General features: G+C 40.9%; 1 long non-coding RNA gene across 1 annotated transcript; it reads left to right on the top strand.

Moving 5' to 3' along the window:
• Window positions 1–974: 974 nt before the first annotated feature.
• Window positions 975–27,344, top strand: LOC113970932. Its single transcript, XR_003535389.1, has 3 exons — window positions 975–1,052; window positions 26,620–26,725; window positions 27,299–27,344. It is a non-coding gene; the product is annotated as an uncharacterized LOC113970932 (long non-coding RNA).

A 27,344-nucleotide genomic window follows, 5' to 3' on the forward strand; every position in this document is an offset into this window, starting at 1 on the left:
TGTCTGAACCTATTTCCTTGTCTGCTCTGGTGGTTACCCACTTTCTTCTCCCCTAGTTCAGGGAAAGTGGGGAAGAAAGGTTTGCCTTTGCCCAGCAGCACTGCAGGTGTCTGTCCCTCTGAAAGAGTCCCAGTGGTGTGGGCGTGCTGGAAAGAAAAATCCCCAGTGACTTCACCCAGCTTGGCTTGTGGTGGTTACTCACAATGAGGTCATTTTTTTTCTTTTTTTTTAGCTATGCATGTTTAATGCTACATCTGAGTTTTTGCATATGAGTGAAACTGCAGCCCTGGGACTGATTCAGGGAGTTTTCTCTGCAGAGTAATTTTGGTGAGTAAACATAGATAAGAGGAAGCTGGGTTAATCCAATAACTCCTCCCTCAAGGGCAGGTGCAGTAATGTGGCTCAAGGTACAGAGGAAATGCCTTGTTGACACAGGTGATCAGAGCAAAGTGGGTAAAATTGATATAATGATATGAGTTTGCAATGCAAAGCCCTGCTTTCTCAAGGCTTCTATTTTCAGCCTTCCATAGCGCATCTCTGTTCTTTCACCTCCATTTGGTCAGGTATCCTGTTGTGGGTGACTTCCCAGCTCCTTTTCATGATCTCTCAATAGCTGCATTGCTGCAGTGTGGCTTGGACTGTGCTGTGTTAACCTGTGAGGATTATTAAAATAAACTCTGAGTCATATTTAAGCTGTACGTGGGATAAGATGGTTATCAAGGTTTATTTTTTCTTATAATTAGGTCTCTTAAACATTGCCTCATTAGATATCTTCTGTAACTGTTGGAAAAGTCCTCAGGGGACTAGTGGTTGTTTGTTTTCAAGGGAAGTTCACATGATAAATACAGAAACTTGCCACTCTGTGAAGGGTTTTTTATTAATGACAATTAACCAGATATTTTTCTTTAATCCTTGGTTCTTGTCCTGATTTCTCTCCAGCCTTTCCACTGCTATTACAGCTCTGATATTCTATAGCAAGTAAGAACATAACATTACTACTGTTCATATGTGGGAGATGGAGGAACTGCATTAAGAGCCCATCAGATAGGAAGGTAAGAGGCTGCTTAGATTTGTATGGAGCCACTTCCAAGTTTGGCAAGCTGGACTGGAGTGCCTTGGCCCAGGCTGAACTCTTGTTCCTATCAGCACTGCTGGGTTTGTAATGGCTCTAAGCAATTCCATTCCATCCTGCCCTTGAATGTTTAGCACCCAGGGGTTCAGGCATGGCCTGCTTTGTCTCTGTGGTGTTCCTCTTCTTCCTCTATGCTTAAGGGGCTGCTTGGGGAATAGCACCATATGCTTTCCCCTGCTCTGCAGTAGGCTATGATTTCATGTTGCCTGTCCCTTGCCCTCTTTTGCTCACGTGGCTGTCCGCTGGCTCACCTCCATCTCTCAGTGCCTCTATCTGATAAGACTGGTGCTGTTTAGATACATTTCTGGGAGGTGTTGGAAAATATGCAGAGACGTAGTTCTTTTTTCAGTCGTCTTTTCTTCTAACCTCAGTCACAAAATCTTGATCTTCAAATTCTACTTCTCCAGCGGTCACCACTGTTTTTGCCTCCTCCTATCTGTTCCCTCACTTCCCCTTCAAAAACAGGAATAACTGGCTTGATGCTCCCACTCAGAACTCGTGGTCCACTGTGTGTGTGGGACACCACACGTGAAGTAGGAACTGCTTTGAGAGAAAAAAAAGGATGTTTCTGGCCCTTTGAGGCAGACCTCTGCCTTTCTGCTTTCCACTGTTGAATTATCTCTAACTGTCACAAGTTTTAGGTGAGATGGTTAGATAGATCTAACTGCATAATATGATCTCTCCAATGATAGCTTTTTCAGTCAAATGTTGCAAGCTTTTTCCATTTCTTTCTTCATCTTTTTATCTCTTTGTAATCTCCATTTTTTTTTTTGTTTGCTAATACTGAGATATCTAAGATGCATTTTTAGAAGGACTGGTGGATCTGGAATGCTCACAAATTTAAGTAGAATTATCTTTTTTTTTGTTTATTTTTTCTGCAAAGCTGTGCCAAAGGTGCATAGATTGTCAGTATTCTCCTCAATTCAAAAATTTCAGGGACAAGGAAGAAATAACATGTGGTATAAGTGATCACTCTTGTATCGTGAACGGTGGGTTGTGAGCAAAGACCACGAGGCTGGGACTTGTTTCTCTGCATGATTTGACAGATTGATCTGTGATTAATCTGCAAACAGGAAGAAAAAGGGGATAATTAACAACAAACATGAAATTTGGAATGAATAATTTGATGAGTCGAAGGCACAGATTAACTGTATTTTAGATTCAGAGTCTATTTGGAAAGGTTAAAGCTAGGAGGAGTTCTGGAAGAGGCTACATCAGCAAACTGGTACATTATTTACTCTGGCAAGGTTTTCAGTGGTAGGGAAAGCTATTCCAGGAGGTGTTAGTCTGGGCATGGTCAGCACTGGCTCAGAGTTTGTACAAAATGCAGATTCAGGAGATTACTGGGCACAGAAGCAGACTTTAGAGTTGTGAGGTGCTTTGTAACATCAGCCTGTTGGACTGTTGGATCAGCTGAGACGGCTGTTCTCCTCTCTGGAAAAGAGGAATTGGCCCATGCTGTGCAATGACTAACAAATTGTCCCTGAGGACTGGCGAGTTAGGTAGGAAAATGTTATTTACCTTAAAAAAAAAAACCACATTTTTTACGCATGTTCAAGATGCTAATAATAAACTGTCAGTGGAGCTCTGCCCTTTGCTCATAACTGTGGTCATCTCTTCTCCACAGTATGACTGAGTGTTAGCATTTGTCATTTCACCCAAACTACTCATGCACTAAAACTAACAATCTGGCCATCACATCTCCCCTGGGAGGTTTGGATGTGAATCATGGGAGAGGTTTTGGGTCTGTGCCACAAGTCATGGGAATTGTGGAAGGAAATTATTATATGCTAGATTTGTTTTATAGTGAACCACATACTGTCCTAGAACTTTACATTTTCAGGAGCCAAGTCCTGGAGTCCTAACTCAGATGAAATTCCTCTTGCAGTTGGAAAGTTTGGCTGTCCCAAACATAATTTAGGTTTTCATCTGGCTTCTTTTTTGCAGTTTCTTTTCTTTCTTATATACTTTCTCTTTGGATTCAGACTGGTTCTTTCACATGAAAAATCTGCCTTGATTCCATGAGTGGCTGGTCAGTATTTTTTTTTTTGTATTTTTTCTCTTTTCTTTCATATAGTTAAAGATATTTGGTTGAACATCCCCACTTCACACTATGGTCCATACTTTTTTTCCCTCCTGCAGTGTCACAGGTGAGGCAAGAGTTATGAACATTTTTCTGAAGATTGCAGATACCTGGGTTAGACCCAATTAAAGGCTGAGTTATAGTACACACTGCCCCAGGAGCTAAGGGCATTCAATACATCACGCACATAAACCAGCTGAAGGACCACTGAACTCAGCTGCAGCAGAACATCCATTTGCTGGAAAAAGTGGGCTGATAAATTCTGTGCACTGACTTCCAAACTGTAGTAATTTCACTAGCATGCCTTAAAAAACAAACACCTCCCTCCCTCCCAAATGTCCAAACCTCCCCCCCAAAAAAACCCCCCAAAACCCTAGCCATAACCGCCAAACACTGCAGAAAGGAGAGAAAAACTTCCAGAGAGATATTTGGTTCATTCCGCCAAAAATGCAGTATCTCAGGTCAGGTCTTCTGCAGGAAACTAAAATAGTTTGTGGGAAGAACTCTTAAACCAGCCTTACAGAATCCACATGACATTTTATTATTTTGTAGAACTTGCTTTTATATATGAAAAATAATTAAAAGGAGAATACAATTAAGCTGAAATTAACTAAGGCTGGATGGATTCACCATAGGCAGTGATGATATCTGGAGCTTAACAAAAACCAACCTGTCATGCACATCCAAATGGTATTTTGAGATATGTACTGAGCTTAAAAGAACTAATATTCCATTTGAAAAGAATAAAGGATACTATTTTGGAACTTATTCTATTTCTGAGGCACAGCTGAAGGGTGAAACTAAGCTTTTCCATACAGATATATGAGACAGAATTCATACTCCACCAAATGAGACCTTTATGCTTCCACCTGCATATTATGGCTCTAATAAACACGTTATCAGCTCATGAAAATGATGGCAAACAGGTGACTGGAGGATTTGATAAGTCAGCAGCAAAGATTAACAGATTTTTCTCAAGGAAAAAGTACGAGAGATTCCTTTATTTAAAACAATTGCAGCATGTGAATTGACTGCACTTAAATCATTACTGGCAATTAGTATGTGTCAGAAAGGTTGCAGCTGGCTCCAATTACAGGTAGAACTTTTAGAAGCTGAACTTAATTGTACCATGTGATAGTGAGAGGCTGAGCAATACATACCATCATAAGGGTGCTCCCAGTGCAGAAAGGAGGGCAAGATCTTATGAGCCAAAACTTGATTATTTTAACTAGGCCTAGTGCCCTCCTCCTGGGAAATAGATATTGTAGGGAGAAATTGCTGGGAATGCAGTAGTTCACCTTGCTGAGCTTCTTCGGGTGCCGGGGAGAACTTAGAAACTGTGCAATGCAGGCAATATTTCTCCTTTGTCCCTCTGCAGTAGGTTTGCCCAATGTAGGGTCTTGCAAGTCATATCCAGCTTAGGCTGCAAAATCCATTCAGCTCAAGGCCAGCAACTTGCTGCCTCAAAGTCCCTGCAGTTGTAGGCAAGGAGTGATTTGCAGACTGCCTAGGTATTTTGATGGGTCACTCCCTCTTGTGTAATTGTCACATGTGAAAAACTCTTTCCTTGTATGATGGCACTATGTTGGAGTCTGTGGCATAAAGACTCGGACTTACAGCTGTGTGATTGGGATGGTTCTGCTCTAGCCACGTTATCAGGATCTCTCTTGGTTTCATGATGTGCTATGGCCATAAGCCTTCACCTTGGTCATGGACCAAGGCAACTTTTTTGTTATTCCAGTTCTCTCTCTGGTTGTGTGAATGTGTTTCTTGTCATGTGGCAAAATAGTGATGCTTTGAATAGAAGACTAGTAGGTGACTGATCATATGTTAGGAATGGAGATTACAGTATGTTGACTCCTTTTTTGTGTCGCTTTGCCTAAGTCTTGCTCCCTGTTGCAGGAGCCTAAAAGTATGAAAGGTAACTATTAATATTCCCATTTAGGGATTCAATGCTGCGTGCAAACCTGATGTGTGTCCCAGTATCAAGATGATGCCCTCAGGTGGAGCCCAGGTTTACTGCTGGCTTGTAGAGGGGCTTGTGTACATTTAGTGGAAGAGGGGAGAGCATGGAAAGCATGCTACCTTTTTGTCTCTTTCCTTCCCTCTCTTGTATGTCCACTGGAAGAAAGAGGCTAAACCTTTATGATCTATGTACCACCAAGTCTTAGCTTCCTTTTTCCAATAAAAAAGTGTATCCAGACTGCTGCATTTTGAAATATTTTGTTGAACAATTTGAACTGGTTGTTACTACTTCAACTGAACTTATTAATGAACTGTGGTATGACTGTATTTGTATCTCCTTGTTCATTAGCGAGCAACCAGTGCTTGTGTGGGCAGAAGCAGGCATTTCACAGTGTGCTTGCACTTGGGCTGATGCATGGGCTCAGGCATCCTATTGGTTCTTTGTATTGCTCATAAACCCATGTTTGATCAGCGGGACATCTACCATGAATCTCATTAGAGCTGCTATTTTGAGAAAGCAGGGTGATGTTTCACATAACATGTGCTAATGTGAAAAGGATGCCATGCTTGTAAAACTAAACTGGAACTTTGTTGGAGAAGCATTAAGCATTCCAGCCGTGCACACAAAGTTTCAAGTAATTCCTCCAAAGTCTTCGCTCTGACAGTTTTTCTACTCACATCCAAGTTCCACAAACATTGCTGTAATGTTGATAATATGTTTTAAATCCCTAGCTCTTTCTCTAGGATTTTGAGATGAGAATAGTAATCAAGTAACAACTGGGATCTGAGAAAAGAGAGTCCGGAATTCCCAAACTCTCCCTATGTTAATGTACTTTTCCTTGTATCACCATGAACAAAGGTAATTGCTGTGTAGTTAGCTATTTCCACTTTTGAGGAAATAGTGTTAGTTTGTATGAAGCCTTTGTAAACAGAAACACGGCTGTCTCTGGCCATGTGTTTTGTTCAAAAGCAGCTGATGCCTTAAGCCCCTAATGCTTTTTATTTTTCTATTTTTCTACCTTATAAGTTTTATAGGTAATAGAAATAGATTTTAGAAACCCTTTCTCCCTCCCTCCTGTAGCACCCCTTAGTTTATACATTCCTTAAGCCTCTCACCCCATTCCATATCCAGGAGATGATGTTTAGTCTTTTAGTCAAGGTAAGCCTGTCTTGTTTGGAGAACGCTTGTATCTTGGCCTAAACCGCAGGACAGAGTCAAAGAACTGGGTCACCCTGCTCTCTGTACCCTGAAGATGATGAAGGATGATGAAGAGGGGGTCCCAAAAAGCCCCCCGACCCAATTCCAGGAGGTGGGCCAGGGGGTGGACCAGGCCAAAAGTTAGAGGATGGACACACTTGGGATTGGCCAGATATTGCTATAAATGTAACATCCCGGGCACAGCCCGGCGCGCGCCGTGTAACATCTTTTGCCTTGGCATAATTAAACCCTTTCTTATCTCACCCCAGCTTACGGCTCCTAGATTTTTTTCGTAGCACCAGCTGAGCGGGCATCAAGCACACCCATTTTTGACACAAATATATGATGCCTCTACAAGAAATGATCTGTTCTGCCACATTTATTACATTCACGGGGTGCCTTCAGTGCTGTGGGGCCTGTGGATACAGCTCCTAAAAAGCACCATGTTGCAAATTCATAATTTTCACAATGTAATGGCCCATCCAGTGTCACCTCAGCTGGGTTGCGCGCTGTCTGTTGCTGTCAGTTCCTGAGAACAAAAGTGCCAACATGGGAGATGACCTTCCGAAAGAATCTTTGAATATGTTAAAGGAATGCATGGTACATCCCTTTCCCAGCTTTGTCTCAGTGCCTCAAGTGTTGTACAAGTGAGAGGGATGTCATGTTCAGGGCTGTGCAGCTTTGTGGAAGGCATTTGGAGGTGAGCTGTCTTAGCCATTATTGATGCTAAATATGACATTTTATTCCATTTAACTGTGCTCAGAGAGATGAACTTCAGCATTACCAGACAGGAGCTGTAGAAAATGGGAAAAGTAAGGAACAGTGCTTGTTGGGACTGCATCCCTTCTCACAGACTCTCTGAGACCAGGGGCTCAGGGCAGGGTTGTCTGGGATACGGTAGGGCCATGTGGCTGTCCTGTTGTCACCTCCTTGGGAATGTCTTGCTGGCATTGTCTTAGGCCTGTGAGCTGCCTTCAACCTCTTTGGTAGACTGAGTGTTGCAAGCTCCATGTAGTTCCTGCAGCTCTTGACACACACCAGAGACAGCTCCTTTTATTTTTTAAAATGAAAGCTGAGATGCTTGTCTAGTAAAGTAATTGTTGGGAGAATTTTGCCTTCTAAGAAACAAAGCATTTCTGTCCTTATGCAAATTTAAACAAATGCAATACTGCTCTTAGTGGAAACTGCCATGGGGTATGCAAGAAAGTTCATGTCTTGAGAAAACCAGGCTTCTAATCGGCAGTCCTGGGTCTTGCTGGCCACATCTTCTCTTTGAGGTCTTCAAGAACTGCACAGATGTCTTTTAATTATACTTCCACAGCTGAATAATCTGCTTACTTTTTGGGAACAGCCCCTATGTTAGGCAATTCACTGTGAAGAATGGAGGTTGCAAATAGGTTCCTCTCCCTTAGTGAATTTATTTCATGGAAGAAGGTCCTGGGGGAGAAAAGTTTTGGGGAAGTAAATTCAGCCTCACACATGGTACATATTCTTTCATGTGCAAGCCTCTAGCAATTTGTTCTCTCACTGCTCATGTATTAGAAGAACACAGGAGCCTTACAAGAGACTTAGAGATACATCAATATAGTACTAAATAAGAAAAGTCTGTGTCTGTCTTTAGTGTTGAATTGTTCTTCAATGTTTTCTTTTGTCTTTAGTCGTTGTAGTCATATAATTTACCAGCATTACCTGTGCAGATATGTTGGGGACTTTTGGTGAGACTTGGGGTTTGGGAGGAGGATTTTGGGGTCCTTTTAGCTGCTCTGACTGTGTTCTGGCGCATAGCATTTTGCTTTCAGGACTCCTGCACGATATACCATGAAACAGCTATAGGAGTAACTCTAAAGAGAGGTGTAGTGACACGTAAGAACTGCAGATAGTAAAATTACCTGTAAGTTCTTTGGTGAAAAGCACTCCTTAAATGTAAATCATTATTATTATTATTGCCTTCAATTATAATCCATTTATGTCTCTGGACAGTGTAAACCAACAATGTGGGAGCTTTGCTGCCCTTCAACAATCGCAGCTCTGTGAAGTTACTCTTGGCTTCAGAGGCTCAAAGTTCCTTACATGGCTCTTCTTCCTGTCTCTTGCCGACTCCTAACTGAGACTGTCTAAAATGACTATTTTTAATGGTTTGCATTACATTCATGACAATATCTTGTGTGTGGGGGAAAAAAAAGGCTTTAAAACATGATTTGTTTGAACTGCAGTCCTCTGAAAAATGAGAGCTCTGGTGAAAATGTCTGAGGACCCTGGTGCTCTGGTAACAACGCTGGCTATTGCAGAACTTGGGATGAAAATGGGAAATCAACAATACTTGAGGTCACTTTATTTTTTTTGTCCCCTCTGAAGATGGCTGCAATTGAATTGATTCTACTTGCAAAGAACCCTCTTTGTATTTCTGTTTTACTTTTAATAACCTGCCTTCTCCTCTCCCCCCATGCCTCAAGCTGTGGTAGGGATGACATTCCCTAATTGCCCAGGTAGCATTTTGAAAGCCATGGGACGCATCTTTGTTCCTTAAAAATCTGCCTAGTGAAAAAGCACTTTCTTATTTTCACAGGTTTGTTGTTCCCCTGTGTGGGAGGCAGTCCCTATTTGTTCCCTCTACTGCCATTCTCATCTCCCATATTTTCTTCACAATGTCTGCTCTGTGTTTGGGTGTCAATAGCTGGGCTTCACCCTCCTCAGGTCTCTGACTGCTGGGGATTTGCCTTAACAGCCAGATCTTTCGTAGCAAGGCTTTTTCTAAGACCTCTCACTCCTGTGGGAGAAGCTGTCAGCCCACACAGCTTGTCCTGAACAAGGGAATATTTGAAGGTTTTACTTAACTCACTTTCACATTTTTTTCACAGATTAGTATTTTTTTAGACCCTGTTATGTTGTTTAAATTGAGTCTTACCACCAAAACAAATGAACATTGTGTCACCACATCTTGGTTCCTTTCATACAGCTGCAACTAAGAGAGTTTGGAGACGGTGCTACCTGCAGAAATGTTGAAGCTAATGCTATGTATAATCGTAATGAATTACATTCAAGGTACTCCATACATAAATCTGGTCACACCAGAACAAGAACTGTGGAAACTATATAACATTAGTGTATACTCATTACATTCCTCCTTTCACAGGCTCCAAAGTTGTCAGGCTGGCAGCAGGGTGGGGACCTTGGAGTAATGAGGAGTTAGATTTGAATATTTTACTAGAAATCATTGCAGGTCTTCATTGAAAGGGGGTGCTCCTTAGAAAACAGGGCTTCTGTGATGTACAATGACTGCTAAGGAGTAATGAATTCTATGTTTGTTGTCTTTTTATTGATGGCAAAGAAGCTTTTCTCATTTTGCAGGTTTATTGAAAAAGGCAAGAGTTAAAAAAAACCCCAAAACTTGAAAACTCTGTTTAAAACGTATAGTTCAGCTTTCTACTCCCTTTGAAATCAAAGATAAATTTTCTACTGATTTTCTCAGGAGCAATATAAAGGCCTGAAAAGATAAGTAATGTTCCTTCTACCACATGTGGAAACGTGTCATTAGGTTCCTCCCTGGATGGTTTTGGCTATATCATTACAAGCATGCACCAAGGACTGAATTTGGCCTCACAATGAATAATATTTTGTTTATTCAATTTGCAGAACCACTACTCAAAATGAAGGCCCAGCTGACTCTGAAATGGGGAGGAGGAATACAGGGCAGCATCCATGCAAGATAGGGTGGTAGGGTGACTCCTTCCATGAATAGGGAGATTCATGTATCCAGAGCATGAAATCAGTACCCAGAGTGATGCTTTTTAGCTGCAGTGCCTCGTGTTGGCCCTTACATCTCTCATACTGCTTGTCTTTTAGAGCCACTGAGTGGTCAGTGCCCCTAAAAATCCTTTTCTCTTTTGCAGGGGAGTAAGTGTGGATCCAGTCATCTAACTGGAGTCCCAGATTTGAATCTTTTGCTGAGGAGCTTGGCTGGTTCAGGTGGAGGATGTCATGTTACATCAGGTGTTTTTCAGAGAAAAGTGGCACTTTAACAGCCAGCTCAAAAGGAGGGAATTTCCTTTCCTGGCAGAATGAGCAGGCAGGTCTGTTGTTGATCACCAAGTCTGTGGTTTATTTAACTGGTTTTTTTTGCGTGCTGAAAGCTCTAGCTGGTGATAGAGCTACCAGGCTCTATTGCCAGCAGCATACTGGTGGCACTAAGGCTTATATCTGACTTCCTACAGCTGCAAACGCTACTAGCACTAAGATTTCACAATGCCTGGGACGCAACCACTGGGATGAAGGAGAGTGGCTTCTAACTGAATTCGGGCAGTGAGAGAGGCTAAGGAAGGGTGGCTTTCTACAGAAGGGAAAGCTGCTCAATACAGGAGAGCTACCCCCTACTTTTCATTTACAAAGCCCACTGCCATTACTGAGTCTATTCTTGATTTCTTATGCCCCAAAGTGTTTCTTTCCAGACTCTATGTATTTTTTCACTTTCTATCTTCCACTTGTATGTGATTTGGCATGGTGATTCATGTCTTTGTTATCTTCAGACTGAATTCCTGCAATGGAGGATGAGGATGGAGGCGAGTTGGAGACTTACCTTGTGCGGAGAGCCAAGTGTTAGCTACCACCATCCTTGATTCACTACAGCCAAGCCTTCAAGGTCAGGTCCTGCTTATGAAAGCTCCTGTATAATCACATTTGTCCTATAATTCATACACCTTTACTGGCAGTTATGTTCCTGCCTCTGGGTTCAGTTGTGGCTTGCCAGTCAGCATGATGTTAATCATAGATGCTGGGCCCCTCGATGTTGGCTATTGTTCTGCTGAGGTTTGGTTTTGAGAAATGCTGTCCACCTCCCACTTCAGCTAGAGCAAAGGTATTTTTGTGTGCAAAGAGAGAGGACTTTATAGTCCTGCAGAGATATAAATAATATTTTCAGTTATACTTAAACACAGAAGATTCTAATATATTGATAGGCCTCAGCATTTAATACTGTTTTGTTCCTTGACATTCAAGTTTTTTCTCCAATCAAGAGTAGGTATTTTCACTGCTGACACATTCAGGGGCTGCTTTCTGCTTTCTGAATCTCTCTCAGTGATTCACTTCTCTGGGCTTCTAAGTAGTTGGTTTGCTCAAGGTGGTGTAGCTGTTGTTTTCCTTGAGAGTAACACACAGCTCATGGCTGATATAGATAACAAAACAGACACTGTTTAGAAAAACCCCTCAGTTCTGAGAGCCGATGTTAATAATCCTTGATCTCCATTGGCTTCTTGCAAACTTTACAATCTGCTTCCAGGGTAGATTGTTAGTATTTGCAGTTTTAACTAATAGGCAGCTGTGCTATGGGGTGGATATTGGGATATCACTAGGATCAGAATTACTAAACTCTGTTTTAATCTAAGCTGGGATCACATCTGAGATTTCCCAGTCAGCACAGGACTCTCTCAGATCAGGTAGCTGTTGAGGTTCCAGTTGGCAGTCACAGAAAACACTGAGAATTTGAAACTGGAGTCGGAGTTGGTGACATGACTCTGTTTCTAATGATGATAGATATGTCAGGGACTTATTGACTTTTTGTACTTCTTTTTTTAAAGATGAGCCTAGGTATGAAGGCTATTCCTGAGTTTCATGATTCCTCATGGTAATTGTATTCAACTCAGTTCTACAAGGGTAAATTGGCATGGCAGAACCCAGACAGATGAGAAGCGTAAGCAATACAAAGCAAATACACATTGTGTTACAAGACCATACGGGCAGCTTAAGCCCTACCAAAATGTTGGGCATACACCCTTACTGAACCTCTGCCACAGCCCATCCAGTGGACAATGCTGTATCCTCTAGTGCTGGGGAGTAAAAAAGTCCTCTTGTTGTGCACGCTTGTGAAACTGCATCTGTAGGACAGGCTGTATTTATTATGTGCATGTTGGAAAAATGAGATAAAGAAAGGAAAAGAGGTTATAAATATAAAAAAAATTGTACATTTATTTTCAACACAGCATGCTACATGTACCACTAATTGGTAGTGGACTGCATGACTCCAGGCTCAGTTCAAATCCTGAAATTCCAAGACAGAAGAGTTTCTTTTGAACTCAGTAAGAGAGAGGGACCGAATTTTGCATGCATTTGAAGATGATTTCAGTTGTGACCCTTGCAATAAGGGCATCACATATGATATGTGATATTCTTCTGGGTGCCTCATTCTGTGACATAAGTTGATAATGGGCCCAGCCAGCACCCACAATGCTTGTTGTTCCTAAATCAGAACACATCCGCAAGGATGAGAATGAACCTTAAGTGTGGAAAAGTTGAACACAGTCTCAGGCATTTCCTATAAGCATCAACAAGTCCCTTGACACCTCTCCCTTTCTAATTTTAGTGATAGAGATGGTGCTTTTGCAGGAATTTATAATTGGTGTTGATTTCTTCACTTAGAACTTGCATGACTTGTTTAAACAGCATTGCAATTCTGGAGTTCTTTTGCAACATTTTAGGAGGGCACTAAAGCAATATAAAATAGACTAGGCCTGACCCCAGGGAAGTTAAGACGTGGGTTCAAAATGTCTTATTCACTCATTCTTTCTGCAACTCAAGGACAGCAGTTGTGTTTTGCACCTGGAGTACTAGTTTGTCCAAGGCACAAATTGCCCCCAAATTTTGCTTTCTGTCTTCATGCCTTTATATGACTCTGAAAATCTACAGGGGGTTTTCACATCTCTTCTCTAAAAGGATGCCATTGTTTTTCCTGTTATTGCCATAAATGCTTCCCTGTGAATCCAGGGATATAGAGAGGAATTATACTTCTGAAAGTGGTACATCTGTGTACTTCCCTTGCAGCATGCTAGGGTAAAGATAATTGCCTGTTGCTATAATATTCTTGTGGAAAAACTGCTGTATTTCTGAAATAGAAGCATACTGCGGAAAGTCAGTACAGGTTTAATCCCCTGGTCTGCCCAGACTGTCAATGTGCCCTTGAGCAGGTTAGTTGGTCTCTGGGTAACTCACTTATGAGTATAACTGAAATAAGAACACTTCCCTAATGTCTTTTTATGCTGGGGCAAGAAATGCATTAAGGACTGTAAAATATTTGTAATCTACAATGATCAAGCCATATAAGCCATTAAGGTGGCTGTTAAAATATCTGAATAAACAGTTTGTCCAGAAGACCCTGGGTTCTCCATGAGGAATTGCAGCCATAGCTTTGCCTGCCTGTGCAGAATGCTGTACAGCCTGGTATGACACTGTTAATCAGCATTTCCCTTCCTGAAAGGATTTGTTGGAGAAGCACCATTTTGTTCCACCTCAGACAATGTAGGCTGGCTGAAATCTCTGGGAATGCTTGTCACAGACAGTAAACTTTGAGGTGATGCTAATACCTCGTAAGGGACCCACTAGCCAGAGGATCCTGCTGGTACTTGTGTGTTAACTGAAGATGGTCAGGGCTTTTGTACTGTCCTAGATCAACATATTTCATTGTAGTTCTCTGCATACAGCATCTTGCATCAGATCTGTCCCATTAAATCAATGAAATTATTTAAATAAATTACTTTTATTAATTTATTATATGAAAAATTTTAGAGCAAATTCCTTTGATGTATGATATCCTAATCACACCCGCAGGGCATTAGCAAGCACAAGGCACATCTGAGTGTCTCTAATTCCCTAGTGGTGTGATTATATCTCATAATATTCACAACCCCCTGGAGCTTCTTTACTGGTATAAATAAATCAATTATTTAAGTCAAATACTTTGATCATTAGAAGCTGCCAGTGAGTGCTTGAATGCCTGAGCTGTGCAATTCACCAGGAATGATCTTGCCTCTCAAAATGCTGAGCAGCTGAGCTGAGTGCTACCAGCACTTCATTTCAATCTGCTTTATAAATTAGATTAGAAGTCAGTTTCCAATACTTCATCCTACATAGCAAGGAAGGGAGAACTTTACAGGGGTGGAATTATGAGATATTGCTGCCAACAGATCCTTTTATCATTTAACACTGCTGTCATAGGTTAAATATGAGCTACTGTTCATATTAACTAATAGCTATTATACTGAAAACTGACACAGGGATTCCAGCTAATGCACCATGAACCTGGTTCACATACACTGCATCATATTAACTATTATTTGCACATATGGATGGAAAGGAGTTTTGAGTCACTTGGGATATATGGCAAATTAGCATTTTATATCATATTAATGAAGTGCTAATTGCTCCTTGCAACCTTTTTTTGTGCAAATTGAATGGGTCCTATTTGCATTGTCATGTAACTGCCGTATTACCTTGCAGCACTTTCATTAGGATGAGGCAGCACAGAGTTCATCAAGGAAAAACTATTAGTAATTGTGAGATAATGAGTTATGAAACCCATATTGTTTAAAGTAGAGCAGAAGTACTGCAGTTGACTTTGGTTTAGCTTGGGAATAATTTTATTAATAGGTTTTATAAAATATCTTTCATTTTGCATATGTTAAACTGACCTGTTTAAAAACAGAGCTCTCTACTCCAATATTTTCTCTTTCAGTTCCTGTTTGTCAGAGTGTTTTGTGTCTTCCAATGGAACATGAAACATAGCAAAAAATAATAAATAAGAGAGTAGTTTATTGCTGCCCATTTGTCTCTAAAATTAATCACAAGTCTGGAACTATTTGAAATTGTAGAATTGTGAAATAGGAAAGGATCTCTAAAGATATTGAATTTACAGGTGTCCATGAGTCTGACCAAACAGCAGCCAAGTCTGTAAAACAATTTAAGAAATGTTGAAGATGTTACAGTCCTAATCATTTGCAGAATCTTGTTAACTATCACAGATACAGATCTCCATAAATGTGAAATATAGCATGTGATACTTTCAACTAGGTCAGGTATTTTAGAGGAGAGGGACAGGTGGAAAAAACGAGGAAAAAAAATTGAAAAGTAATTTCTTGCTAACTCAGGGATGTTTCCATGATTGTGGAGGAAGCATGATTAATTTCTGAAGCCTCTGTGGGAAAGACACCCAGTCAAAATTACATAAATCTACATTAGAGGATTTAAATGCTTTTGCCAAGAAAAAAATGGTCTGAATTTTAGGTAGCAGAACCCTTTGCCAGTCAGTTCATCCAGATTTAGGGCCTGTACCTTTTCTTTTTTAGTGAAGTATTGCATACAGACAGATTGCAAGTTACAACCGAAGGCAGTGTGACAGCTTTATTGCTGTTGCAGGGCCAACATGTTGTCTTTGGGAAATAGGCTGTGGACTTTCAGAAAGGTATGCACAAATAAATGCTTTCAGATATTTGTATTATTAAAACAAAGCTTGTTAATCCAGATTGACTATTTCTTTCATTCTCTCTCTTTTGGCTAGGTATGCAAACACATTTGTGTAAATGTAGACCTATGTGTTTATCAAAAAGGTAATTGCAGCTTGAGAGATGACTGAATGAAGAAACTGTACATAATATAGTCTGTCACCTAATATATTCTCAAGTGTCTGCAGGGGTGGGGAGTTAGGACCTCAAACAGACATCCTGAATACAGAAACAACTGCACAGAGCCTTGTCCCAGGTAGGCATGAAACAATGCAGCAACGAAAGAGCTTCTTACTGACCTAGACTTAAGACTGTTTCCAAACAAGCACAAGCAGTTCAGCATATTTTTCAAACCTGAAGTATATTGTTTTTTTCAAACCTGAAGCAAATTGTTTTGTTTTGCCCTGTATATGATCCTGGCTTACCTGGTGTAAAAAAATGTGGATTGTCTGGATTTCAGTTGTATTCTGCCCACTCAAGGGCCAAACCAGAAGTACTTGAATATGGTGCTACTTGCATCCAATTTGTTCTGAATTAAAGTAACTGTATAGGTGAGCTGAACAAAATTGTCTGTATGACCACATCTGCTTTTTGCCTTTACAAAATGCTTTCCACCATGACTCCATAAGCTTAGGCTTGCTGAAGTCTCTATGGTGAAAAATATTTTCTCTCTGGGAGACTTCAGTAGAAGGTTGTGAGAACACAAATATTATTTTATTGGTGAAGTCTGAGTGCATCAGCAAAGTCTTACCTGACAGCACTGCACAGACTTGCTGCTTTGTGTGTGTCAGAGTTGAAGTTTTAATGGGCTGGTGAGTTATCACAATAAATGTGGACCCTGTGGGGAATTGTTTACTGTGTGTAAGAAGATGAGGAGGACCTGGGTGTGGACAGGAGAAAAGGGCGATATGGCAACCTCAAGAATTTTATGGGTTTATGTTAGACAAACAGCAGCAGTAACATCAGGAGGTTATCAGGAGCCTGAGGAGATTCAAGAGCAAAGATCTGGTAGAGAGATAGAGGAATCACATGCACAAACATTCTTCCCTGCTGACAGATAGGACTGCATTGGTATATTCCTTTGCTGGTCCAAATGTGTCTGGGAGAGGAGCTAAGCAGAAAAGGGAAGTTTGGTAAATGAGGAAGGCTGCTTCTTGCTGCACAAGCCACTTCCTGTATTACGTGCTCATCTCTTTTCCAGGCATTGCTGACCAGAGTCCTTGCTGAGCTCCAGAAGCTTGCACTGGGCTATGTGGCTGTTAAGCTCTAGTTAGAGTGTAAGTGTAACTTAAGCTCATAACTACCAAAAGTCAGTAATGTTTGACACAGTGTTCAGTGGCCTGTGAGAAATTAGTTCAATTTCATTAAGATTCCCTGCAGTAACTTTACCTGGTTGGAAAAGTACTCCTGATTTCCTCAATTGGCACAGATTTTTTGCTGTGCCTACAGAAGTAAAGGACTCTGAGTGAGTGTGAAGCAAAGACAGCAAATATGTGCCAGACCGGGGAGTACTTCAAATCAGGCTTGGAGACACCTTGTTACGATGGCATGGAGACTTCATTTCTGTTGCTGAGATCTGTATCTCTTATTTGTCTTGAAAAGAAAAAAAAAATTGAAAAAGAACACTTCCTTCTATGGGCTGATGAGTAAGAAGCTTTTCAGACACCTAAAATGAGTAATGTGAAAAATTAATAGTTTGGAGTCCAAAGCAAAGTTTGTGTGACCTCGGAAAGGGAGGGAGAGAGAGAGTCTTTAAGGGAATGACAAGAATCTAAAAATATTGATTTCAATTTGCCATGGGAGGGAGCAGGAGAAACAAGCCATTGGAACAAGTTCCTGAAGCTTCACGCTAGCTGGAATGTCTAACAGCAGAGTGAAAACAAACATTTCAATAAGGTTTGCCTTCTCAGGAAAGATTACATCCAGCCCTTCATCTTGCACACTGTCACTGGCAGCCTCTGGTCCTATTTGAAACAGCAAAGACAGAACTTTTTGTGCCCATGGAAAAGAAGGGAAAAACTATAAAAGAAGTTTTATGTTGCGGGGGGGATTTTGGGCTTCAGCAGGATCCCACTTATGCACTTGTGAAAGGCTGTGCTCAGCCTCTGGGGCTGGAGGGAGAAGAGGGTACAGTTGTGCTCTGTACAGAAACCCAAGGCAGCTCTCTGCCTTCATCCAACCTCCTCTAGGGGTGCCTGCATCAGGTAGCCCTTTGCCTTTCTCCAAATTCAGAATCCTCAGTGCAGATATCGTGAGGCATCCTGAGCCTGCAGGATTTGATTCTGTGTTTTGTGTGATTTCAGTCCAGTCTCTATCTCAGGAAAGTTGTTCCTGAGTCGGGAGCCCCAGTAAACCCTGCCTCAGATGGCCCACATTTCCCTTGACGGGGAAGGGCACAGTGTGTACATGTGTCTCCAACTGGCCAGGCAAGAGGGACGTTTTGTTATTTGACATGACTTTTTTACCATTGATGTGGAGTTCAAGGAAAATCATGATCTCTATTGCTTGGGATCTTTGAGAATAATGGAATGACGAAGATAAGATGATAAATTGAAATTTGGAAATGGAAATGGCTTAAAATCAATGGATCTGAAGGTGACTGGGCTATTGACATGAGGTGAACTTTCTTGTGACCTATATGCATGCAAAGATTGACACCTATACAGGATCAAAGGAGCTTATGAAAGGCTAGAGTACATTGAGAGGAAATTGAAAATGTATAGGTTGTTGATCTCAAGAGTGGCTTTTATTAGTTATTGTACATAATAAGTGTTGTGTCAGAAATGAAAGGGATTAAATCTCACCCAAGGTACTGCACCTGAGCAAATATTGTCTTGCCTGGGTGAAATTTGTGCCAACACAAAGAAGACTTGGTATGAGGCTATGTGCTGCTTAAGTGTCACTTAAATCTTCGAAATGAGGATTATGCAGGATTTTAGTGGTACAAAAATATAAGGGCAAATTTCAACCCTTACATTGCTACAGTGTATGTCCTCGGGGCTTCTGGAGTAATATAGAGTCTCACCAGGACACATCAAAGCAGTTGGAAAGTGCCTTTTCTGCATACTGACCACTTTCTGGATTTGGGAGTTTTTCATGTCACTGAACTGAAGCTCTGAAGTGCTGTTAGAGAGAAACTAACTGGATAAGTGAGTTTTAATGGCTGAATGTTTTATTCTCTACTGTATTTTCCAATGGCTCAAATGCTTTGGTCTGTGTGAGCAAGCAGAGGAATATTTTGCTGAGGTTGGTAGATTTTTCTGAGATATACTGTAAATGTTGGGACTGCAGTTGACAGTTTGTTGTTGGAAGTATGAATAGAAAACTCAAAGTTTCAGAATAAAAGTAACAAACATTTTCAGGCCAGATGAAGAAAATTCTAAGTCTGGAGATAAAGGAAATACTTTTCATGCTGAATCCTTCTGCCTAGATCTGCTTTCAGTAGATGACACCCACCTTTCAATCGCACTCTTGCATCTGTGCCCAGTTTGCACACCTCTTGCTAAATATTTTCCTGTCTGTGGAAGAATGGTGAAATGGTTTCACAAGAACACGGACCATTTACTTGACAGCCGTTCCCACATTTAATTGTCTGTCTTCAGTGATAAGGCATGCCTACATAAGCTGGACTGTAAACACCAGAGGGTAAAGGAGCAGGATATAGTCTTGTACACACAGTATTTTCAGAAAAACCTTTTCTGTTTTTTGTTTGGATTCCCATATTTATTATGTCTGCCATTTGCCCTGCCACAGCATAGGCTGAGGGGAAAAGAAATGGAGAACCTCATGATGTCTTTCTGCCCCTCCTGTGTATTAGCCTGTTTCCAGGGTACCTTGTAGCAATGCTTCTGTTTTTTAACATCTTTGTTCCAAGACATGGATTTAACCAATGGGGAGTGAGAGGCTTTAGGACACTGTCATATAAAACTGTTCCTCCTGAGAGGATGTTTGAAACTGTGTTGAAAATGCAATGTTTTTGAGGGGCTTGTGTCACCTGCTGCCCTCCCTATCATAACAATCACTGCCCACATCATAACAATGCTTCCTTCCCCACAAGGCTGGTATTGATCACTGAGCCCTGGCTATATGGATGCTTACTAGAGTTACTGGTTAGTCTGAAGGATCGTTTTACATGGTTTTGGGTTTTTTTTCGCCGTTTTTTTCTTAAATTTTTTGCAACTCAAATGTATTCTGTTAGTTTCATTTGTCCTGCACTCTCCTCCTCCTCTTTCCCTATTTAATTTGATCTTACACATATGATTGTAAATATTGAATTTTTATATCTTGGATTGATGTAGTGGTTGTGTGCTGATCTGAAGTTGATTAGTAATCTGAGGAAGCCAGATCAGTGCTGGTTTAGGTAAAATGATCACAGATCTTTCCCTAGTGGCGTGCATGGTTCCCTACCTTCCTGTCAGTCCCCATACAGCACCAGAGCCAAGATTATTCTTCCTGGTGAAAGGAAATTTAATTTACTAGGTTTAAATAGTACTGCAATCAGCATGTTTATAGCTAGTGGAAATTATATTGAAGTTTTTGTTGATAAATTGATCCTATCCTACTCCTGTGTCTCTTTGGAAATTGTGTTTCTTGTGTTGCCCTGGCCAGTACCTAGTGATCACAGCTAGATCACAACTGCTTTTGCTTCATGGCCTTTGCTGGCAAAACCTTGAGCTTGTATTTTGCTCTTTTGAGTAACTGATGGTCCATAACAACCATACTTACAAGAGAGAATGAATGGAGCTGCTTTGCATGCCAAGAATCCTATATGTTTCTCTGGCGTATGAGGAGGCCATAGGGTGGTGATGGGCTCCTCTGTCCTTCATCTAGTATTTGCCCGCCATAGGAACACTGGAAAACAGGTCATTGTCCTCACAGGATCCCTGTGAGGTTGGCAATACTGCTGTCACCATTTTGCAGATGAGGAAATTTTTGGCAGAACAGAATCAAATGACATAGCATTCCTCTAATATACATCAGATGGTGATATAGAGAAATGGGAATTTTGTGTTGTAGTACTGTATACCTCCTTCCCAAGTTTGGCTAAAGACTTTGCATTCTTCTTGATTTCTTCCTAGTCAGAATTGCTCTGTCATGTGCTCCAAATTAATTTCTATAAATTTTCCCTAATTTCCCAAATAAAAACAGTGGAGCATATTTTTGTCATGTTTACAATGTACATGGAGGTGAGGGGAAATCTCAGAGGAGCCAGGTCATGGATGTTTAAACTTGCACCTGCACAGCTGTGACTGAGCTGTGAGTAAGCACAGAGCAAGCAAGAACCTTTCTCTGCTAAGTATGTTTCTAGGGAGTCTTTTCTGTCCATGGTCAACAAAAAGTTTTGGAAAGGAGGATGGTTTTCTCTTGGTATGTTTTTGATACTTCAAGGCAAAAGTAAGGGAATAGCCATTTCTTTATTATTAGTGGGGAAAATGCATTTAGATTTCTGACCAGCTTTGTCCCACCTTGAAGAGAGAGAGAAAGAAAGAGGGGGAGAAAAAAAGGGGGAGGCAGGGAAAGAGCATCAAAAGTTTTTCTGTCTTATTTATTTCTAGAAAAAATATCACTGGTGAGCTTATTAGTATGGCATTTTCAGTGGAAATACAGTATTTCTGCTGGACAAAATGCAAGAATGTTTTATCTCATGGAATTTCCCACTCAGGAATGGAACAATTCTTCATACTGCCACGGCTGCCTCAGCTCCTAATATGGATTTAGCAAGTAGCTCAAAAATACCCATTAGGACCCAAAGACATAGTTGCTAGGGTGGTTTTTCAAAACCTTAAAGGGGTATACTAAAAAAAGTCTGGAAAAAACGTTTGCTGTAAAAACTGTTGGTTGCAAAATAGGAAGGATCCTGCATTTTGCTGCTGAGCTACCAGCCATTTGTTTTGATTTCTGCCACAGCAGGTTCTGCCTTGAATGCACTATGAAATTTGTTTTTGTTTTGTTTTGTGTGCACTGAGCCCAAGTAAAAGCCTTCTGTGAGGATGTCAGTGCCATTTTGCTCTCAGAGATTGTAGCTTTCAACTTGATGCTGTCTTGTAATAACACTATTCTCGTTCATCCATGTTTTGATGGTCTTTTGATGTAAAATGTGTTTTCTGAATGAATGGGTTTGTTCCTTGTTTATAATTCAAATTGCTGCTGCCTATTCTCACTGACTTTTTAATTATGCAGCATTTAAATCCAGAGTTCATTTTCTTTGAGAAGAATCCTCAGAAGGCTATTAAATACCAAGAGACGACTACTGGTTCGGGAAGTCTCTGAGTCAAAAGTGCTGCAGGAGAGTGTACTGAGAAGGTATCACTGCACGCTTACCCTGATATCACACTTTTTCCTAAGTTTGTGTAATTGCTTAGTGATGGAGGTGTGATGGATATGCAGTCTCACCTGGTACAGCTCCTTTATATCCTAAATATCACAAAATGTATGCATGTCTTCAGTCTTTGTATCTTTTTTGGATCTCACTTTCTGCATGTTCTATTATACAACTGAACATGACTTGTGAAAAGGTGAGCATGTTTTAGGGTAATATCCTAGCAGAAGTCCCAGACTTGTGTCAGTAACCAGGAGCAGTGGCATGTGGTGACCTGTGGTTTTACTGTTGGCACACTCCACTGCGTGGTTCTGCTCACGCCAGCAGCACTCTCTGCAGTGGTGCCTGGATATGGGTTAGGGCAGCAGTGTGAGCCAGGGACTATTCCAAGCGGGCAGACATGGATGAGAACTCCTCTTTGGGGAGTGAGCAGAAGGACAGAATTTAGCCATATGGACATGGGCTGTGCCATAAAACTTGTGCTCGGGGCAGGGACTTGGCCCTGAATTGCTGTATTTTCTATTCCAAGGCAGGCCTGTTGATTTCTGTGCCACAGTGCCAGGCCCTAAGACAGAATGCATTTACAGCTCTCTGTATACAGAACGTAATTTTAATGCTTGGCTCCTGCTGCAAAAAATGTCACAGTGAACTTCAAGAGGATTGTTTATGTCCCCAGAACCTTAAGCTGGAATAATGACTCTAATTTATTTATGCACATTTTGACAGCTTGTTATGTTTTATTCCGTAAAGCTAAATGTGGTCTCAACACCTTGGAGTTATTGCTACCGAGTAATGATGCCAGGGAGATATAGGGATTTCTGTCTCTGAGCAGAGAAGATCTTTTCTATTCTGTAAGGATTTGGAACCACTGCCCTTGTGTCTGCATATCTGTTTGAGAATGTATGGTGAAACTGAGGGGTAATGTGTCCTAGCTGCATAACTGAGTGGGAACAGATCGACTCTACATCAACGCTGAATGCTTGAATAACCCAGAAACCAGTGACCTTAGTGTGGGATCCGTCACAGTCAGACAAGAGATGGGGAGCTCTGTCCTAGGGTAGAGACCTATAAATGCTTGCTTGCTCTCTGATATTAGACTGTTTGTTTTAGATCTGCTGAACAATACAGTTTGTGCACCCTCTTAAGAGAGACTCGGTCTCTTTCTCCATGGAGGTCTGGAAGACAGTTAGGCCCCTTCTGGTCTGAGAGGGTTGTATAATTTCTGGGTGTGATTTATGTACACATAATGTTTCCAGTGTCTAATATAATGCATTATTTGATAATATATTTACAGCTAATTGAGGAGTTCGTAGGAAAATTGAATAATTTTGTAGCCAATAGAATATGATAATAGGTGGAAGGCAGGAGTTTAAATGAAAACAAAAGAAAGCAAAACCAGAGCACTAGTCATTGGATTCTGCATGGCTTTAAGTTTCTTTTTCTGTTATCTACAGCAATATCTATACTATTAAAAAAAAACTTGTGAGGAAGCATTCCCAAGCACTGCATTGTCTACAGTTTAAGTGTTAGAAGAGTTCCTGGCAGACTTTAGACCTGGACCAACCAGATTTCTCCCAAATAATTTACAAGCACAATTCAGGGATTAAATTCAACCCAGGATCCATTCTGAACAGGTACCTGACTATCTAGTTTTGGAGGCTATATGGGTTAAATAATATGAATAAGAAATATTTGCAACCAGTAACTGTAATCCCAAAGAACTGTCCCAGGCTCATTCAATTGTCTAGTGCAGATATAGCTAATGCAAATTTACTTCTATAGCATATCCATTTGGAAGCAGTGTTGAAATGGGGAAGGGGAGAAAGAATATGTTTAACCTAATCCAGGATACGTGGAGATGACAGAAATCTCATTAACACAGACTCTTAATTCCTTGCTGAATATCTTCTGTTGGCTCTTAGCAGTAGTAGCACAAGAAAAATAACATTCATGATGGGCCAGTGTGGATCCCTGGAGTCTTGGTAGGGACTGCTGAGAGACAAAGCTGTAAATATGTCATGATGGACTGAAAAGGAAAAGGTACCACGCTAGGGGGAACTCAGAGTGTAAGCATTGGCTCACGTTCCCCAACCTGAGTGACAGGGCAGATTGATAATTGCTTTTGGGCTTCAGTCTGTGTTTTAATGCATTATTTTTTTAAAACTTTTTCTTAACTGACTACAACAATAGCTCAATTTCCAGGACCAAGTTTATTTACAGGCCACATGGAGAACATGAATACTTACTGCTTCAGAAACAATAGGAGGATGTTACTCTGCTGTTGATACAGATGCAGTAATGTAAATGATCCTATGACCATTCAGTTACTAACTCCTTAATTAAAGGTTTAAGTAGATTTATAATCCAAGAGAGAGAGCTATGGCCACACTGGGATTCATATGCAAAATCATTCACCATCAAATTCTAGTGGGACAAGTTTGGTTTTCTCACTCCTGTTCTGAGGGACATCTGTTAATGATCAAAGTCAACATGAAAATTGACCACCTTTGCAGTCCAAGCAGGGAGATCTGCTTGAACATGGAGAGTGAGATGAATTCCCACCTTGTTTGAGTTGGCACTTCATATCAGGATTTGAGTCTCATATTGTGCATGTCTTGCAGGCATGTCAGGTTTATAAGGATGGCACTCGCCTATAGTTCTGTGATCATTGTGACAGTTCCCTGGTCTCTAAAGTAATTTCCTGGAAAAATAATGTGAAAATTGTGAGTGCTAGTCAGTGATTTATGGTATTTTAAATAATCAAATGCAGCTGAAAATATTGATATGCAAGAATATAAACAAATCCTGGCTATAACCTTATGTGCAAACTGTGTGAGAGTATGGCATGCTCCACTGTCCTTTTTGTGAGAAAGTACAAATTGGTTTTCTTTCCTGAAATGGTTGCAATTCCTATTGTTAGCAGAGGCAAAACTTGAAGGTTGTTAAAGAAATGAGCCATTGGGAGTCTGGTCTAAGTTGAGTTCTACCATCAGTGAAGTCTGCTGTTGTCACTCACAGACATTTTTCTCCATGGTGTTTTAGCCTTGGCTCATTGTCCTAGCCTAAAGTATTGGGGTTTTTTTCAGAAGTGGCTGGTCCTGACACATAATAAAGAATGCACAGCCTATGTCTTCTTACGGCCTTGCCCTGGACTGTTTCATCTTGCAAAATGCACATAGCTAGTCTCTGTTGTGTCCTCTTCTCAGACAGGAGACACTGGCAACAAGAAGTAGCTGATGGAGTTCTGACAGCAGGTGTTTCATTTTATTTGGCTGCTATGGGGGTTTTTGATATACTAGCATGATTTTTTTTTCTTGTCTGTGAATTCATGTGAAAATGAGTTATGGAGCTGAGGCCTGGACTGCATTAGGAAGTTGCTGTGCTTTAAATTAATTCTATATACAATCAAATGTGACCTTTGGATATTTAGAAAGGCCAACCACCAAATGCTTTCTTATTTTCATATACTGTGGACAGGGATTGTCATCTTCATGCTCTTGCTCCAATGAGATTGACCCTGCAGGAAAATGGACTGGTTAGTTTTCTGGAAGATAAGCAAATACATTGTGGCAAACTTGAAAGCTCCTCTTCTTTTCCAACTTTTCCATTAATTTTGTAGCTGGACGGGTAAAAATAAGCTGTTTTCTAGAGACTCTAGTCTCCTGCCCATCAGGTTATGTACCTGGGTATACTGAGCTACAGCCCTCAGTAACTTCTAGCATTTTGCAGTGAATGGACATATGGAAGAAGGAGATTGTGACTTTGTATGACCTTTATAAGGAGTTGGCACAAGGTTATATAGTTTAATATGGGCTATATTTTGTTAGCTTTTGCACATATGGAATGTCATCTTCCTCTGCAATAATCTCACCTATATAGTAGTGTCAGAATCTGTCCTACCAGCTGGAGTGAGCTATTCTACATTGTATCTGATATTCTTTCCTTTTTATCTGTTGAGATAGAGTGCTTTGCTGTGTATCCTGATATCCCATGGCTTTCCTTTTGGAGCTCTGTTCACACATCTTGATTCCATCTGTACACTTGAAGAGGCCCGTTAGGTGGAAGATGTATCTGTCAAACACATGTAGATTCTGGACAGCAGCCCTTTACGGGTCACGCCTTGAAACATTACTAATTTGATTTCAAAGGGAGCTATTACAAAATGCCTTTTGTGTTGTTAGGCCTCAGGAGAAGGACCCCAGTTGGACACATTGAAATGCTGCATTTGCTATAGCCATGACGCTTCTTGTTGGAACAGATATGAGAATCAGTCATGTCTTTGTCTGGTAGCGCTGCACCTCTTCAGGAGGAGTCCCCTGATGTGAGAGGGGGACGGCTGAATGTGTGTTAAAAGGTCCAGGGGACAGAATCTTAGTGATCCACAGCATCCATCAGATGCTGTCCAAAGCTGTTGAACAACCTCAGGAAATGAGTGGAAATCTGACTCTTGTTTGACTATCCTGAGTCCTGAGAATGGCACGGTGGGTGCAAGAGGGTTGACATACACATCTGTGCACTCCATGGCAGTGCTTTGAAGATCTGAGTTGCAGCCTGTGGATTTTTATGATGCAGTCATGTGCATTTTTAAGACTAAGAATTAGACACCTTTGTGCTTGAAGTTAAACATGACTGTGACTCATTCATCTGTCACTCTTACAGACTTGGTGTGAGAACCATATGGATGCAAAGAAATACCCTAGACCCAAGATGCAAGTTTATGTATTGCAAGACAGGAGGCCAAACACTGAAACAGCATCTGACAAAAGTGAGTACTTGGTCAAAGTTTCCACTTCTGTTTGGTCAAATTTCCAACATAAATTAAACCATTGTCTCAAAATAGTGGCTTTTCCCCCGGGGAAACTGTGGATCTACCCCCACAGCTAATTCACTATTTGCAATTAGTTACAGTTGGTCATAGGCTGCACAATCTCTGAGCACATTAGAGCAGCAGTAGTAGCCTGACTGGCATTTGTAAACAGGGAATGCTTGGGACTTCATAATGCTCTAACTCAGTGCAGTAGTGTGCCAAAATAAAGGTCATTTCAATTTCGTATTAGGTCACACACTTTTGAAGTGACATGTGTTTAATGATTTTTCTCCAGTAAATGAATGATAGCAAGTATTACACTAATAGGCTTTGATGATATGCCCACAAAAAAGGCAAAATTTTTCAAAAACATTGAACTGATATTTTACCCCAAAAAAACCCCAAAACAAAACAAAGATTCAAACTCCTGCCCAAAGCTTCTGTAATAAAGAAAATTAGACTTTTTGACCCTTTCCAGATGACAGTTTGCAGAAGTTTCACTGTAATTTATTTATGTGTCCGTCACCACAGAGATTGAGGCTGATCTTCTGATAAGGATGGAAGAGAATGAAGGGTG

The sequence above is a fragment of the Neopelma chrysocephalum genome, unplaced genomic scaffold (genome assembly GCF_003984885.1).
Source record: "Neopelma chrysocephalum unplaced genomic scaffold, ASM398488v2 Primary Assembly neopelma1_80b, whole genome shotgun sequence".
NCBI classification, from domain to species: Eukaryota; Metazoa; Chordata; class Aves; order Passeriformes; family Pipridae; genus Neopelma; species Neopelma chrysocephalum.